The sequence below is a fragment of the Schistocerca americana genome, chromosome 3, assembly GCF_021461395.2.
Source record: "Schistocerca americana isolate TAMUIC-IGC-003095 chromosome 3, iqSchAmer2.1, whole genome shotgun sequence".
In the NCBI taxonomy this organism is placed as follows: domain Eukaryota; kingdom Metazoa; phylum Arthropoda; class Insecta; order Orthoptera; family Acrididae; genus Schistocerca; species Schistocerca americana.
The window spans coordinates 637,455,427-637,471,007 of record NC_060121.1 but is presented as its reverse complement, the minus strand read 5'-3'; positions in this window follow the sequence as shown (position 1 = coordinate 637,471,007).

The window sequence follows — 15,581 nt, the reverse complement described above, 5'->3', positions numbered from 1 at the left end:
GTGATGGAAAATGTACAAAAAATAGCCAGAATCATACTTGGACAACACACAAACCGAAATTGATGCCTATCGCAAATACAGAAGACGATCACCCAAAAAACAAGGTTCCACAGCAAAAACACAAATACTTGGCAGCAATGAACTGGAAATAGATAATCAATAGGCAGTGCCATATAACACCCTACTTTGCAAAATGTTCCGAGCACACATAAATGTAGAAAACTGCAATTCAGTGAAATACATGAAATATGTCTGTAACTATGTTAACAAAGACAGTGACATGGAGGTATTTTAAATAACCAAAGACAGTGAACTGCTGTCTGCTGCACATCTCCTGTGCAGCAAGCTATGTAAATTTAAATATTAACTGTGTTTTTCTTATTTGTCACTTCTTTTTCCATGTGTTTTTGCTTTTAGGAAGCTTTAATTTTCGAGTACTAGTAATAGTGTTCCATAGATTACGTGTTTCTTTTGAATATAGTCCAGAGATAGATAGTGCTTATTTTCATTGTTTCCAACAAGAAGTGTCTAGTAACAATAGTTTAGTCAGCTATCAGCCGCTATTAGTGAATTATTAGTCTAGTTAAAAGTTGATTAATTAACTCTCTACATTAAATTGTTGATTTCTTGGGATGGATAGGATGTGTAACTGCTGTGTACAGATGCAGGAAGATCTGGCCACTGTTTGCGAACAGCTGAACGTGCTGATGGCCACAGTCAGCCGTCTTCAGGCTGCTGCCTCGGAGTGTAGCAGCAGTGGGGAGTCTGGTGCATCACATGGTACTCCCCGGGTGTTACATGCATCACCCACGGTCCCTGCTGTCGAGACATCTTCGCGGGTGCGGTTGGGCCACCCTCTCCCACAAGGGGAGTGACGGATCCAACGGCATTTGCGTTGTACGAGGCGGAGGGTCAATGTGGAGGTTGGCCGTGTGGCATTGCCTGCTCTGCCTGTGAGTGGACATGTGGCCGCTCCTTCAGCAAGGTCCGAGCAGGCACACAGGGGGAGGGGTTTGTTAGTGATTGGGAGCTCCAATGTTAGACGGATGATGGAGCCCCTTAGGGAAATAGTGGAAAGGTCGGGAAAGAAGGCCAGCGTTCACTCTTGTCTGCTTGCTGGGGGGTCTTATCCGAGATGTGGAGGAGGCTCTGCTGGTGACAATAGAGAGCACTGGGTGCACCCGACTGCAAATTATTGCTCATGTCAGCACCAATGACTCCTGCCGTCTGGTTTCAGAGGTCATCCTCAGTACATACAGGCAGTCAGCGGAGTTGGTGAAGGTATAAAGCCTCGCTCACGGGGTGGAATCTGAGCTGACTATTTGTAGTGTCGTTCCCAGAATCGATCGCGGTCCTCTGGTTTGGAGCCAAGTGGAATGCTTAAACCAGAGGCTCAGACGATTCTGCAGAGATCTGGGGAGCAAATTTCTCAACCTCCGCTATCGGGTGGTGAAATATAGGGTCCCCCTGAATAGGCCAGGCGTGCACTACACGCAGGAGGCAGCTACAAGGGTAGCGGAGTACGTGTGGAGTGCACATGTGGGTTTTTGAGGTTAGAGAATTCCCTCCCTAGGCCCAACAAAAGGCCTCTTGAGACGTGTCAGAGTAGCAGTAGACAAAACGCAACAGGGAATGACAGTAATAAGGTAATAGTAAACTGCAGGAGTGTCTATAGAAAGGTCCATGAACTGCTCTCATTAATAAACGGTTACAATGCCCACATAGTATTAGGTACGGAAAGTTGGCTGAAACCAGACGTAAACAGTAATGAAATTCTAAACTCAGATTGGAATGTATACCGCAGAGACAGGCTGGACAGTGAAGGGGGAGGCGTGTTTATAGCAATAAAAAGTGCAATAGTATCGAAGGAAATTGATGGAGATCCGAAATGTGAAATAATTTGGGTGAAGGTCACGGTTAAAGCAGGCTCAGACATTGTAATTGGTTGTCTCTGTAGGCTCCTGGCTCAGCAGCTGTTGTGACAAAACACCTGAAGGAAAATTTGGAAAATATTTTGAGTAGATTTCCTGACCATGTTATTGTTTTGGGTGGAGATTTTAATTTACCAGATATAGACTGGGAGACTCAAACGTTTATAACAGGTGGCAGGAACAAATAATCCAGTGAAATTTTTCTAAGTGCATTATCTGAAAACTACCTTGAGCACCTAAAAAGAGAACCGACTCATGGCAATAACATATTAGACCTTCTGGTGACACACAGACCCGAACTATTTGAACCAGTTAACACAGAACAGGGAATCAGCGATCATAAAGTGGTTACAGCATTGGTGATTTCAGCCATAAATAGAAATATTAAAAAAAGTAGGAAGATTTTTTCTTTTTAGCAAAAATGACAAAAAGCAGATTTCAGAGTACTTGACGGCTCAACGCAAAAGTTTTATCTCAAGTACAGATAGTGTTGAGGATCAGCGGACAAAGTTCAAAACCATCATACAATATGCAGTAGATGAGTATGTGCCAAGCAAGATCATAAGAGATGGAAAAGAGCCACCATGGTACAACAACCGAGTTAGAAAACTGCTACAGAAGCAAAGGGAACTTCACAGCATCATAAACATAACCAATGCCTTACAGACAAACAAAAATTACACGAAGCGAAATATAGTGTGAGGAGGGCTATGCGAGAGGCGTTCCACGAGTTTTAAAGTAAAGTTCTATGTATTGACTTCGCAGAAAATCCTAAGAAATTTTGGTCTCATATCAAAGTGGTTGGTGGATCAAAACAAAATGTCCAGACACTCTGTGACCAAATTGGTACTGAAACAGAGGATGACAGACTAAAGGCTGAAATACTAAATGTCTTTTTTCAAAGCTGTTTCACAGAGGAAGACTGCACTGTAATTCCTTCTCTAGATTGTTGCACAGAAGACAAAATGGTAGATATCGAAATAGATGACAGAGGGATAGAAAAACAATTAAGATCGCTCAAAAGAGGAAAGGCTGCTGGACATGATGGGATACCAGTTCGATTTTACACAGAGTACGCAAAGGAACTTGCCCCCCTTCTTGCAGTGGTGTATAGTAGGTCTCTAGAAGAGCTTAGTGTTCCAAAAGATTGGAAAAGGGCACAGGTCATCCCCGTTTTCGAGAAGGGACGTTGAACAGATGTGCAGAACTATAGACCTATATCTCTAACGTCGATCAGTTGTAGAATTTTGGAACATGTATTATGTTTGAGTATAATGACTTTTCTGGAGACTAGAAATCTACTCTGTAAGAATCAGCATGGGTTTCGAAAAAGACAGTTGTGTGAAACCCAGCTCGCGCTATTTGACCATGAGACTCAGAAGGCCTCAGACCAATTGTGTGATTGGATTGAAGAGTTCCTAGATAACAGAATGCAGCATGTCATTCTCAATGGAGAGAAGTCTTCCGAAGTAAGACTGATTTCAGGTGTGCCGCAGGGGAGTGTTGTACGACCTTTGCTATTCACAATATATATAAATGACCTTGTGGATAACATCGTTAAGTCCACTGTGGCCTTTTGCGGATGATGCTGTAGTATATCGAGAGGTTTTAACAATAGAAAATTGTACTGAAATGCAGGAGAATCTGCAACAAATTGATACATGATGCAGGGAATAGCAATTGAATCTCAATGTAGACAAGTGTAATTTGCTGCGAATACATAGAAAGAAAGATCCTTTATCATTTAGCTACAATATAGCAGGTCAGCAACTGGAAGCAGTTAATTCCACAAATTATCTGGGCGTAGGCATTAGGTGTGATTTAAAATGGAATGACCATATAAAATTAATCGTCAGTAAAGCAGATGCCAGACTGATATTCATTGGAAGAATCGTAAGGAAATGCAGTCCGAAAACAAAGGAAGTAGGTTACAGTACACTTGTTCGCCCACTGCTTGAATACTGCTCCTTGGTGTGGGATCCAATGGAGAGCAGCGCGCTTCGTTACAGGATCATTTAGTAATCATGAAAGTGTTATGGAGATGATAGATAAACTCCAGTGGAAGACTCTGCAAGAGAGATGCTCAGTAGCTCGGTACGGGCTTTTGTTAAAGTTTCGAGAACGTACCTTCACTGAGGAGTCAAGCAGTATATTGCTCCCTCCTATGTATATTTCGCGAAGAGATCATGAGGATAAAATAAGAGAGATTAGAGCCCACACAGAGGCATACCGACAATCTTCTTTCCACGAACAATACGAGACTGGAATAGAAGGGAGAACCGATAGAGGTACTCAAGGTACCCTTTGCCATGCACCGTCAGGTGGCTTGCAGAGTATGGATATAGATGTAGATGTAGAAAACAGAAATGACGAGATACTCCTGTACCAAATGGGAAGATACATCAGCAATAAGGAAGCAGCCTGGTGGATTTTCGGTTTTCCCATGCGTGAACGCAAACTAACTGTGTAACATCTACCAGTATATTTGAAGAATGGACAGAGAATTTACTTCACAAAAAGACAGCATCAGATAAATTGCAAGTAAATCACTTCAGAATACAATAGTAACATTTTTTTTTTCTAACTCTGTCAAACAGATCAATTCGTGAAACATTAACTATATATTGATGTCCCCATATATTATATGTGGAACACACAAGAAATATCTTTCAACGACGGAAACAAGGAATTCCACTAGAAGATCGTCCTCGGGAATCATAAAACCTGGCGCACTAGTCCAAGTACACTCTGTAAATTCAAACAATGCCAAATGTTTCTACCTCCGGATGTTGCTACATGAAATTTGAGACCAACAAGTTTCACAGACATCAAGTCCGTTGATGGTTACCTATGCCAGAGAAGCATGCCACTGCTTAGGACTACTGGAAAACAACAACCACGTGGAAGTAACACTAAAAGAAACCTCACCCACAACCTCAGCTGAACAAATGAGAGACTTATTAGCCACAATTCTAATAACATTGGGCGCTGATGACCACGCTGTTTAGCGCCCGAAAACCTCAAACCACACACACACACACACACACACACTCTAATAACATGTAACCCTTTGAATCTGATACAGCTGTGGGAGTTCTTCAAAGAGAGTGTGAGTGATGACATACTATACCAAATCCTACAAGCTCATTCGGAACTGACCATCAAATTCAGTGACAACATCTTTAATGAAACATTCATTCACCTAGAAGATAAATGGTTAGCAATAAATAAACAGACCTTAGTACAACTTGGGGTGCAAGCACCATGAAAAGGTGCTAATAGTGTGCTTAACTTCGAAATTACAAAGGAAAAAAGCTACATCAGTGAACTACTTCAATACATTGCTCACAACAAACCACTCCTCAGTGACAATTGAAAGGAAGTTTAGAACATTATCATGGACCAGATCGACCACATTGGTGGAATTATTTACTTAGATGCACCAGGCAGCAACAAGAAAACATTTCTAATGAATCTATTGATGGTGGAAATATATGCTAAACAATGCATCGCCCTCAAACTGGTGTAATCTGTCATTGTAGCCACATTTATAGAAGGATGAGCTGCACATTCCGCCCTAGAACTACCGCTGAATATAGCCAAAGAAAAATTCCCAGTGTGGAAAATGTTAAGAGCATCTAGATGGGGTGAACTTCTAAAGCAAGCTTAAAGGATCTTCTGTGCACTGCACAATGGCACATAAAAAGAGAACACTGCAGGACTTATAAATAAATTCTGAATTGCTGGGAGGAGTCCTGCTAATACTCTCAGATTTTCAACAAAAGCTTCCAGTTATACCCAGGTCAACACCAGCAGTTGATATCAATGCATTCTTAAAAAGTCACATCGCTAGCCACACATACAAATACTGCAACTAACAAAAAAATATGAGAGTGGAGCGATCAAAAGACAAAACAACAACACCTTCTGCTCAACAAATTTTACAAATACGCGATGGCACATAGCCTTCTGATCAGACAACTGGCCTCACTAAACTCAACATTGGTTTCTGCAACATAGCTAGCGCTGAAAACAAACTCATTGACCAAATTTATCCAAACATTGTTAACAACTATACCAATGTGGACTGGCTATTTGAAAGGGCAATTTTGGCAATGGACCATAATATTGTCGACAATATAAACTTAAACATTCAACAGAAAATTCCTGATGAAGAGAGAATATATAAATTGTTCAACACAATGGTAAACATTGAAGTAAGTTTAAACTTCCCTACAGAATTTCTAATGTCTTTGAAAGTACTAGGATTCCATTATGCTGCCTTCAGCTTAAAATTGCATCTCCAATCATATTACTCAGAAATCTCAACTTATGAAAACAATGTAATGGAACAAGGATGATTGTCAAATAGCTATCGAATCACATCTTTGAAGCCTGTCTTATGACCGGAAAGTACAAAGGACATACACTCTATTTATCCCCAGAATGTCACTGATCTCTACTGAATTGCCATTCCAGTTCATAAGACTGCAATATCCAATCAAAATAGCCTACAGTTTTACAATTAACAAAGCACAAGGACAAACTTTAAAATATTATGATATGAATCTCAAAAGACTCCTGCTTCTCTCACATGCAACTATATTTAGCTTGCTCTCGAGTAGGAGATTTGAAAAATTTATACAGAAATACCCCGATTAACAAAATGAAAAATGTTGTTTCTAATCAATAGTTTGACTATGTTTTCAATAAAAAATTTACCTCTTATACTTTAACAAGTATTGTAAATAGCTAGAATATGTTTTCAATAAAATATTTTTACCTCTTATTCTTGTAAAATTTGTCTCTTTATTCCAACTACCACACAGTCTTGTATCAACTCCCTGTGCAGAACTGGGTACCCCAGCTAGTCTGCCATATAGCCTTGCTATTAAAGGTTTCTAAATGCTTGTACACAAAAAAGTCTTTTATATTGTTCTGTGTAACTCTTATGACTGGTTTTGGCCAGATTAGATGATCTTCATGTACACAACTAAAATCTTCAATGCCTGGAGCACAACAAGCATTGTACCAATGCAGAACCCAATGTATGTCTCGTGCAGTGCAGTCAGTGTGTTAAATAAATATGCTATGCTTTCCAAAACTGCAGAGAACGATGTTAATGAACCTTGAGAATATCCTGATAGTGGAATATTGCATTCAGAAAAGTACCTTGTGCAAGTGATGTTTACGAAGATGTCTGTAGAACAAACTTACAATGCTTTACCTGAAAGATAACCAAGTGATAATTCTACATCTACATCTACATTGATACTCCGCAAGCCACCCAACGGTGTGTGGCGGAGGGCACCTTACGTGCCACTGTCATTACCTCCCTTTCCTGTTCCAGTCGCGTATGGTTCGCGGGAAGAACGACTGTCTGAAAGCCTCCGTGCGCGCTCTAATCTCTCTAATTTTACATTCGTGATCTCCTCGGGAAGTATAGGTAGGGGGAAGCAATATATTCGATACCTCATCCAGAAACGCATCCTCTCAAAACCTGGCGAGCAAGCTACACCGCGATGCAGAGCGCCTCTCTTGCAGAGTCTGCCACTTGAGTTTATTAAACATCTCCGTAACGCTATCACGGTTACCAAATAACCCAGTGACGAAACGCGCCGCTCTTCTTTGGATCTTCTCTATCTCCTCCGTCAACCCGACCTGGTACGGATCCCACACTGACGAGCAATACTCAAGTATAGTATTCCTCCTAAGAGGTGAGCAGGCACAAAGTTTTCATTTGTTAAGAAGTTTCTATTCTGGAACAGGTGCTAAGCAGTCTGCCTCACAAAATTGGCTCACTTTTCAATCTGAGCATTCAGAAAATTCATTTGGAGATTATCATGTTCTTATTAAGAAGTGACTCATTTGTACAAAATAGGTCAGGCAACAACTATGGAGCTAATGTTAGCAAGCTAGAAGTATGTTGAAATGTTCCGCAAGAACAAAACTGGTTCTTAATTCATTATTAGTTATTTTACTATTAAATCTTTGTGTGTAGATAATGACAAAAGGTCTCATGGTACATCTACATACATACTCAGCAAGACAGCATATCTTTCATAGTGGAAAGCACCTTGTACTACTGCTAGTCATTCCCATACCTGATCCACTTGCAAATTGAACAGGGAAAAATAACTGTCTGTATGCTTTAATACAAGTCCTGATTTCTCTTGATCGTTTCCATGGCCCATACACGAGACATACCTGTATCTCGGTGGCCGTAGGATCATTCTGCAGTCTGTGGCAAGAGCATATTCCATTTAAAATTACTTGATATATGAAGTCTGTCACTTGGCTCTACAGTGTTGGCACATTGGCTACCACTCTGTTAAAGGCAACATGCAGACCCAGAGAGTCACCACAGGTGCTGGAATGCTGTTCATGTAACACAGAGCAGTGTTGGAGTCTGATGTCATCAGGTATGCCAGGAATGTGAGATGCTATGTCCACAGCTGGTTTTGAATGATCAGTGGCAGCTGTGGCAGACAACGCATTTTGTTGCCCTGAATTTATACTCGTGTCCTAACCTAATCATGACCTCTTGATGTTCAACGTTTTTGAGAAAACAGCTTTCAGCAACCTACGGCACTACGGCAGAACTATTAATCATGCTCACTTTGGGCACGCCGATTAAAGTTGACCTGTATGAGCAAACTCTAGACAGAAAAAAAAAAAAATCAGTTTCAGCAATAAAAATTAACTCCTTGCTTTTGCAATGCGAGCTGATGCGATACCACAATACCAACCGATGGGCTATCCTGGTTGGAATTCATTTATGTATTATAGGCAAAACAAACAGATTGTGAAAGAAAGAAGAAAAATAAAACCAAATGAAAAAACCAATACAATGATGAAAATGATTCAACAAAAGATTGAAAATTAGACTGAAACCAATTAATTAAAAATAATGATAATGAACAGTCATCTTTGAAAATATTTTAAAAAGAAAAAAAAATATTTTGTCACCTAGTGATATTTGAATCTGCATTGCAGACTGTAATGGCACCACTGTGCTGCAGAAGTCATTCAGATTATATTTGTATATTTATGTATCAATAGAACCTGTTGCCCCCCCCCCCCCCCCCTCCCCATGAACCATAGACCTTGCCGTTGGTGGGGAGGCTTGCGTGCCTCAGCGATACAGATAGCCGTACCGTAGGTGCAACCACAACGGAGGGGTATCTGTTGAGAGGCCAGACAAACGTGTGGTTCCTGAAGAGGGGCAGCAGCCTTTTCAGTAGTTGCAAGGGCAACAGCCTGGATGATTGACTGATCTGGCCTTGTAACGATAACCAAAACGGCCTTGCTGTGCTGGTACTGCGAACGGCTGAAAGCAAGGGGAAACTACAGCCGTAATTTTTCCCGAGGGCATGCAGCTTTACTGTATGATTACATGATGATGGCGTCCTCTTGGGTAAAATATTCTGGAGGTAAAATAGTCCCCCATTCGGATCTCCGGGCGGGGACTACTCAAGAGGATGTCGTTATCAGGAGAAAGAAAACTGGCGTTCTACGGATCGGAGCGTGGAATGTCAGATCCCTTAATTGGGCAGGTAGGTTAGAAAATTTAAAAAGGGAAATGGATAGGCTAAAGTTAGATATAGTGGGAATTAGTGAAGTTCGGTGGCAGGAGGAACAAGACTTCTGGTCAGGTGACTACAGGGTTATAAACACAAAATCAAATAGGGGTAATGCAGGAGTAGGTTTAATAATGAATAGGAAAATAGGAATGCGGGTAAGCTACTACAAACAGCATAGTGAACGCATTATTGTGGCCAAGATAGATACGAAGCCCACACCTACTACAGTAGTACAAGTTTATATGCCAACTAGCTCTCCAAATGACGAAGAAATTGAAGAAATGTATGATGAAATAAAAGAAATTATTCAGATAGTGAAGGGAGACGAAAATTTAATAGTCATGGGTGACTGGAATTCGAGTGTAGGAAAAGGGACAGAAGGAAACGTAGTAGGTGAATATGGATTGGGGCTAAGAAATGAAAGAGGAAGCCGCCTGGTAGAATTTTGCACAGAGCACAACTTAGCCATAGCTAACACTTGGTTTAAGAATCATGATAGAAGGTTGTATACATGGAAGAACCCTGGAGATACTAAAAGGTATCAGATAGATTATATAATGGTAAGACCGAGATTTAGGAACCAAGTTTTAAATTGTAAGACATTTCCAGGGGCAGATGTGGACTCTGACCACAATCTATTGGTTATGACCTGTAGATTAAAACTGAAGAAACTGCAAAAAGGTGGGAATTTAAGGAGATGGGACCTGGATAAACTGAAAGAACCAGAGGTTGTACAGAGTTTCAGGGAGAGCATAAGGGAACAATTGACGGAAATGGGGGAAAGAAATACAGTAGAAGAAGAATGGGCAGCTTTGAGGGATGTAGTAGTGAAGGCAGCAGAGGATCAAGTAGGTAAAAAGACGAGGGCTAGTAGAAATCCTTGGGTAACAGAAGAAATATTGAATTTAATTGATGAAAGGAGAAAATATAAAAATGCAGTAAATGAAGGAGGCAAAAAGGAATACAAACGTCTCAAAAATGAGATCGACAGGAAGTGCAAAATGGCTAAGCAGGGATGGCTAGAGGACAAATGTAAGGATGTAGAGGCTTATCTCACTAGGAGTAAGATAGATACTGCCTACAGGAAAATTAAAGAGACCTTTGGAGATAAGAGAACGACTTGTATGAATATCAAGAGCTCAGATGGAAACCCAGTTCTAAGCAAAGAAGGGAAAGCAGAAAGGTGGAAGGAGTATATAGAGGGTCTATACAAGGGCGATGTACTTGAGGACAATATTATGGAAATGGAAGAGGATGTAGATGAAGATGAAATGGGAGATACGATACTGCGTGAAGAGTTTGACAGAGCACTGAAAGACCTGAGTCGAAACAAAGCCCCCGGAGTAGACAACATTCCATTGGAACTACTGACGGCCCTGGGAGAGCCAGTCCTGACAAAACCCTACCATCTGGTGAGCAAGATGTATGAAACAGGCGAAATACCCTCAAACTTCAAGAAGAATATAATAATTCCAATCCCAAAGAAAGCAGGTGTTGACAGATGTGAAAATTACCGAACTATCAGTTTAATAATTCACAGCTGCAAAATACTAACACGAATTCTTTACAGACGAATGGAAAAACTAGTAGAAGCCAACCTCGGGGAAGATCAGTTTGGATTCCGTAGAACACGTGAGGCAATACTGACCTTACGAGTTATCTTAGAAGAAAGATTAAGGAAAGGCAAACCTACCTTTCTAGCATTTGTAGACTGTAATGTAATTAACTGTCAGAGATAAAGTTTATCTCATGCGAAAAGTACGATGCCCACAGTAGAGAGTTAAGATAACTTCATTATGTTGCCATACAATGTGTTTAATTTATTTATTTATGAATATTTTCTTTTATGATAAATAATGGATTTGTTTGAGATGTTAAATGTTGTATATTTATATATATTTATTTATATGTGTCTTTGGAGTGTATTAAGGTCAGAAGACCAAAGAATCTGGAATGCAGGAATGTCTGCAACTTCCGGGCACATGTTGGCTTGCACGCCACTTCTTTGTCGGTATTGGAGGGAGATGGACGTGTTTAAGTGACCAGTACAGTATAAGGCATTTTTAGGGTATCAATGTTCGAAGTGAAAATATTGTAGTTACTAAACAAAGAGTACGAATAAATATTATTTTTAGCCGAAAGTAATTCGAACCCGGTAGTGTTTATTTCAAACAAGAAGAAAACCCAGGCCATGCTTGTTAGAGTAGTGTTTTGCAGACAAAACCCCTAGACAAACGAGATCTGCAGTGTGTAATCTTTCAGCAGCTACTAATAAATAAGCCTTGCTGAAACTGTGCTGGAACTACTCGTATTATTATCAATTAGAAACACGTGGTGCGAATGTGGTCCTACCACAATATACCGCGTAAGATTCCACATCATTCAGTTATCAAGAAACGAGATAGGTAACAACCAGTACAAGACTTAGAGAAAGCTTTTGATAGTGTTGACTGGAATACTCTCTTTCAAATTCTAAAGGTGGCAGGGGTAAAATACAGGGAGCGAAAGGCTATTTACAATTTGTACGGAAACCAGATGGCAGTTATAAGAGTCAAGGGACATGAAAGGGAAGCAGTGGTTGGGAAGGGAGTAAGACAGGGTTGTAGCCTCTCCCCGATGTTGTTCAATCTGTATATTGAGCAAGCAGTAAAGGAAACAAAAGAAAAATTCGGAGTAGGTATTAAAATCCATGGAGAAGAAATAAAAACTTTGAGGTTCGCCGATGACATTGTAATTCTGTCAGAGACAGGAAAGGACTTGGAAGAGCAGTTGAATGGAATGGACAGTGTCTTGAAAGGAGGATATAAGATGAACATCAACAAAAGCAAAACGAGGATAATGGAATGTAGTCGAATTAAGTCAGGTGATGCTGAGGGAATTAGATTAGGAAATGAGACACTTAAAGTAGTAAAGGAGTTTTGCTATTTGGGGAGCAAAATAACTGATGATGGTCGAAGTAGAGAGGATATAAAATGTAGACTGGCAATGGCAAGGAAAGCGTTTCTGAAGAAGAGAAATTTGTTAACATTGAGTATTGATTTAAGTGTCAGGAAGTCATTTCTGAAAGTATTTGTATGGAGTGTAGCCATGTATGGAAGTGAAACATGGACGATACATAGTTTGGACAAGAAGAGAATAGAAGCTTTCAAAATGTGGTGCTACAGAAGAATGCTGAATATTAGATGGGTAGATCACATAACTAATGAGGAAGTATTGAATAGGATTGGGGAGAAGAGAAGTTTGTGGCACAACTTGACCAGAAGAAGGGATTAGGTGGTAGGACATGTCCTGAGTCATCAAGGGATCACCAATTTAGTATTGGAGGGCAGCGTGGAGGGTAAAAATCGTAGAGGGAGACCAAGAGATGAATACACTAAGCAGATTCAGAAGAATGTAGGTTGCAGTAGGTACTGGGAGATGAAGAAGCTTGCACAGGATAGAGTAGCATGGAGAGCTGCATCAAACCAGTCTCAGGACTGAAGACCACAACAACAACAGCAGAACCTGTTGCAACAATTGTCATGTGCTCTCAAAACGTTCAGTTTTACACCATGTCATATGAAGTTTACCTATTGTAGGCTGATCACTATGATGATAATTGTATCTGTGGAGCCAAATCTCTTCTTGTGCTAAAGAATCCAGTAGTCTTTGGCTAGTGGTATGTACGATATGTGTGTATTTCATTACCATCATTTTGTGTTTGTGTGGGTGGGTGGTTTGGGTGTATTTAGTATGTGTGATTAATGTGAAATAAAAGGGGAGAACCCAGGATTCAGGCTCCAAACACAACAATAGAAAAAGCCAGACAAGGAATTGGAAGTAAACTGACCTTTTGTTATGGTAGTTTGGCAATGGTGAACAGTTTAGGGATGATGTTGAGCGCACTGAATGGAGGAAGATGCCTCCAGCATGTGAAGTGTTAACTACCCAATAATTTTAATCAGACTGTAGTTCTCTCAACTATCTCAGTACTATTAAACAAAAAGAACGCCTTCTTCTCTCAGTTGATTACCATTTAGTTGATGTAGGGTTTCCATAATAATTGCATGTTGATCAAACCTACTGATAACAAAACTAGCAGCACACCTCTGAATTGCATTGATGCCTTCCTTTAATCCTACCTGGTGGTGACACCAAACATCAAGCAGTACTCAAGAATGGGTTGCATAAGTGTTCTGTATGTGGTCTGCTTTACAGGTATGAGCTGCACTTTCCTCAGATTCCCACAATAAACCTAAGTCAATCATTCACCTTCCCTACAACCGACCTTATGTACTTGTTTCATTTCATGTTGCTTTGCAGTGTTCCAACTAGAGATTTAATCAAAGTAACTGTGTCAAACATAACATCACTAATACCGTATTGGACCATTACATGAGTGTTTTTTCTACCCATTTGCATTAATTTACATTTTTCCACATTCAAGGCAAGCAAAGACAACACTTTGCCATACACTATAGCATCATAAGCAGTCACGGATTGCCACTCAAACTATCTGTCGGGTTGTTTATGTATTTAGAGAACAAGAGCAGTCCTATCATATTCCCCTGGGGCATTTTTGATGACACCTATGTCTCTGATAAAATACAATATCCAGAACAACATATTGAATTCTGTAATTTAAAAAGTCTTCGAGCGATTCACATATATGAGGAAATTTTCCATTTTCTTGGACCTTCGTTACCAGTTTGCAGTGTGGCAAAATGTCAAGAAGTTTTCCAGAAATGTAGGAATATGAGATGTGCCCCTGGCCTATCAACTATGGATCACAGGATACTGCGAGAGAAAAGGGCAAGCTGAGTTTTGCATGTTCAGTGCTTTCTATATCTGTTGATTTGTGGATAGAAATTCTGCTCTCACAAGAATGTTTATTGTATTCAAGCTTAGAATATGGTCAAGAATCTGCAGCAAACCAATATTAAGGATATTGGTCTGTAATTTTACAGGTCCATCCTTTTACCTTTCCTGTGTCTGCTTTCCTGCTTTTTTCCACTCGCTTGGGATTTTACATGGGACAAGAAATTGGTAATAAATGCAAGCTATGTATGAGGGCAGTGCTGAAGAGTACTTCCTGTAAAATCAAACTGGGTTCCATATGGACTGTTTCAGCTGCTTTTCAATGTCAGGATGCCTATTTCTGTGTCCTCCATGCAGAAGTGTGTTCAGTGGTAAGACGATGGTATGTCTGTATGTTCGTGCTGCGTCAATAATTTTTTAAAAGCAAAATTTAAAACTTCAACTTTCGTTTGCTGCCTTCTGTTAGCACACCAGACTAGTCTGTGAATGACTGAATAAAAGCCTTCAAACTGCTCAATGATGTTATGCAGGAACGAGATGTTCTAAGACCCTCGACAAGATTTTTTTCCGAAGTTGCTGCAGTCATTGCACAACCACATCTTTTTGTAGCTACACAAATTTGTGCTAGCTTTGTTTTGTTTTGAACCAAGCGTGCAGCAATGCATGTTTCCTCAGCAGTTTCCGAATTTTGTTATTAAACCATAGTGAATATTTTCCATCTTACTTGGCTAATACTTCTCTGGAGTGTGATTTGCAATCTTTCTAAACTTTGCCCACATTTCGTCTACATCCATCACATTGGAAGTAAATGACGACCATTTATCACCAAGTAAAATGCAAACAACTACTTTTCTGCTCTTTCCAACAAAAACTTGATGGATTTATTAACTTCAGTAACCCTGATGGCTATGATAACATTGTGATCACTAATCCTTGTCTCTATTTTGACACTGTTGATAAAGTCTGTTTGTAGCTATAAAGTTAAAATATTTCCATTATGTGGCAGGTTGGTGCGCTAATTGTTCAAGACAGTTTCTGAAGAAAGTGTTCCAAACTTCTCCACAAAACTGCCTGTTGCATACTACCTCCAACAAATCCGTGCACAGAACAATCTGTACTCAGCAGGTCATATTTTATGATCAGAGTATTTCCACAATATTGAGAATAGACTTTTTTTGGAAGATTTTAAAACTGTTATGGGAGAATTGGGTGGCTGGCAAAAACACCTGATGATTAATTTGAGTTCACCTAAACCAGTCACTCACATTCC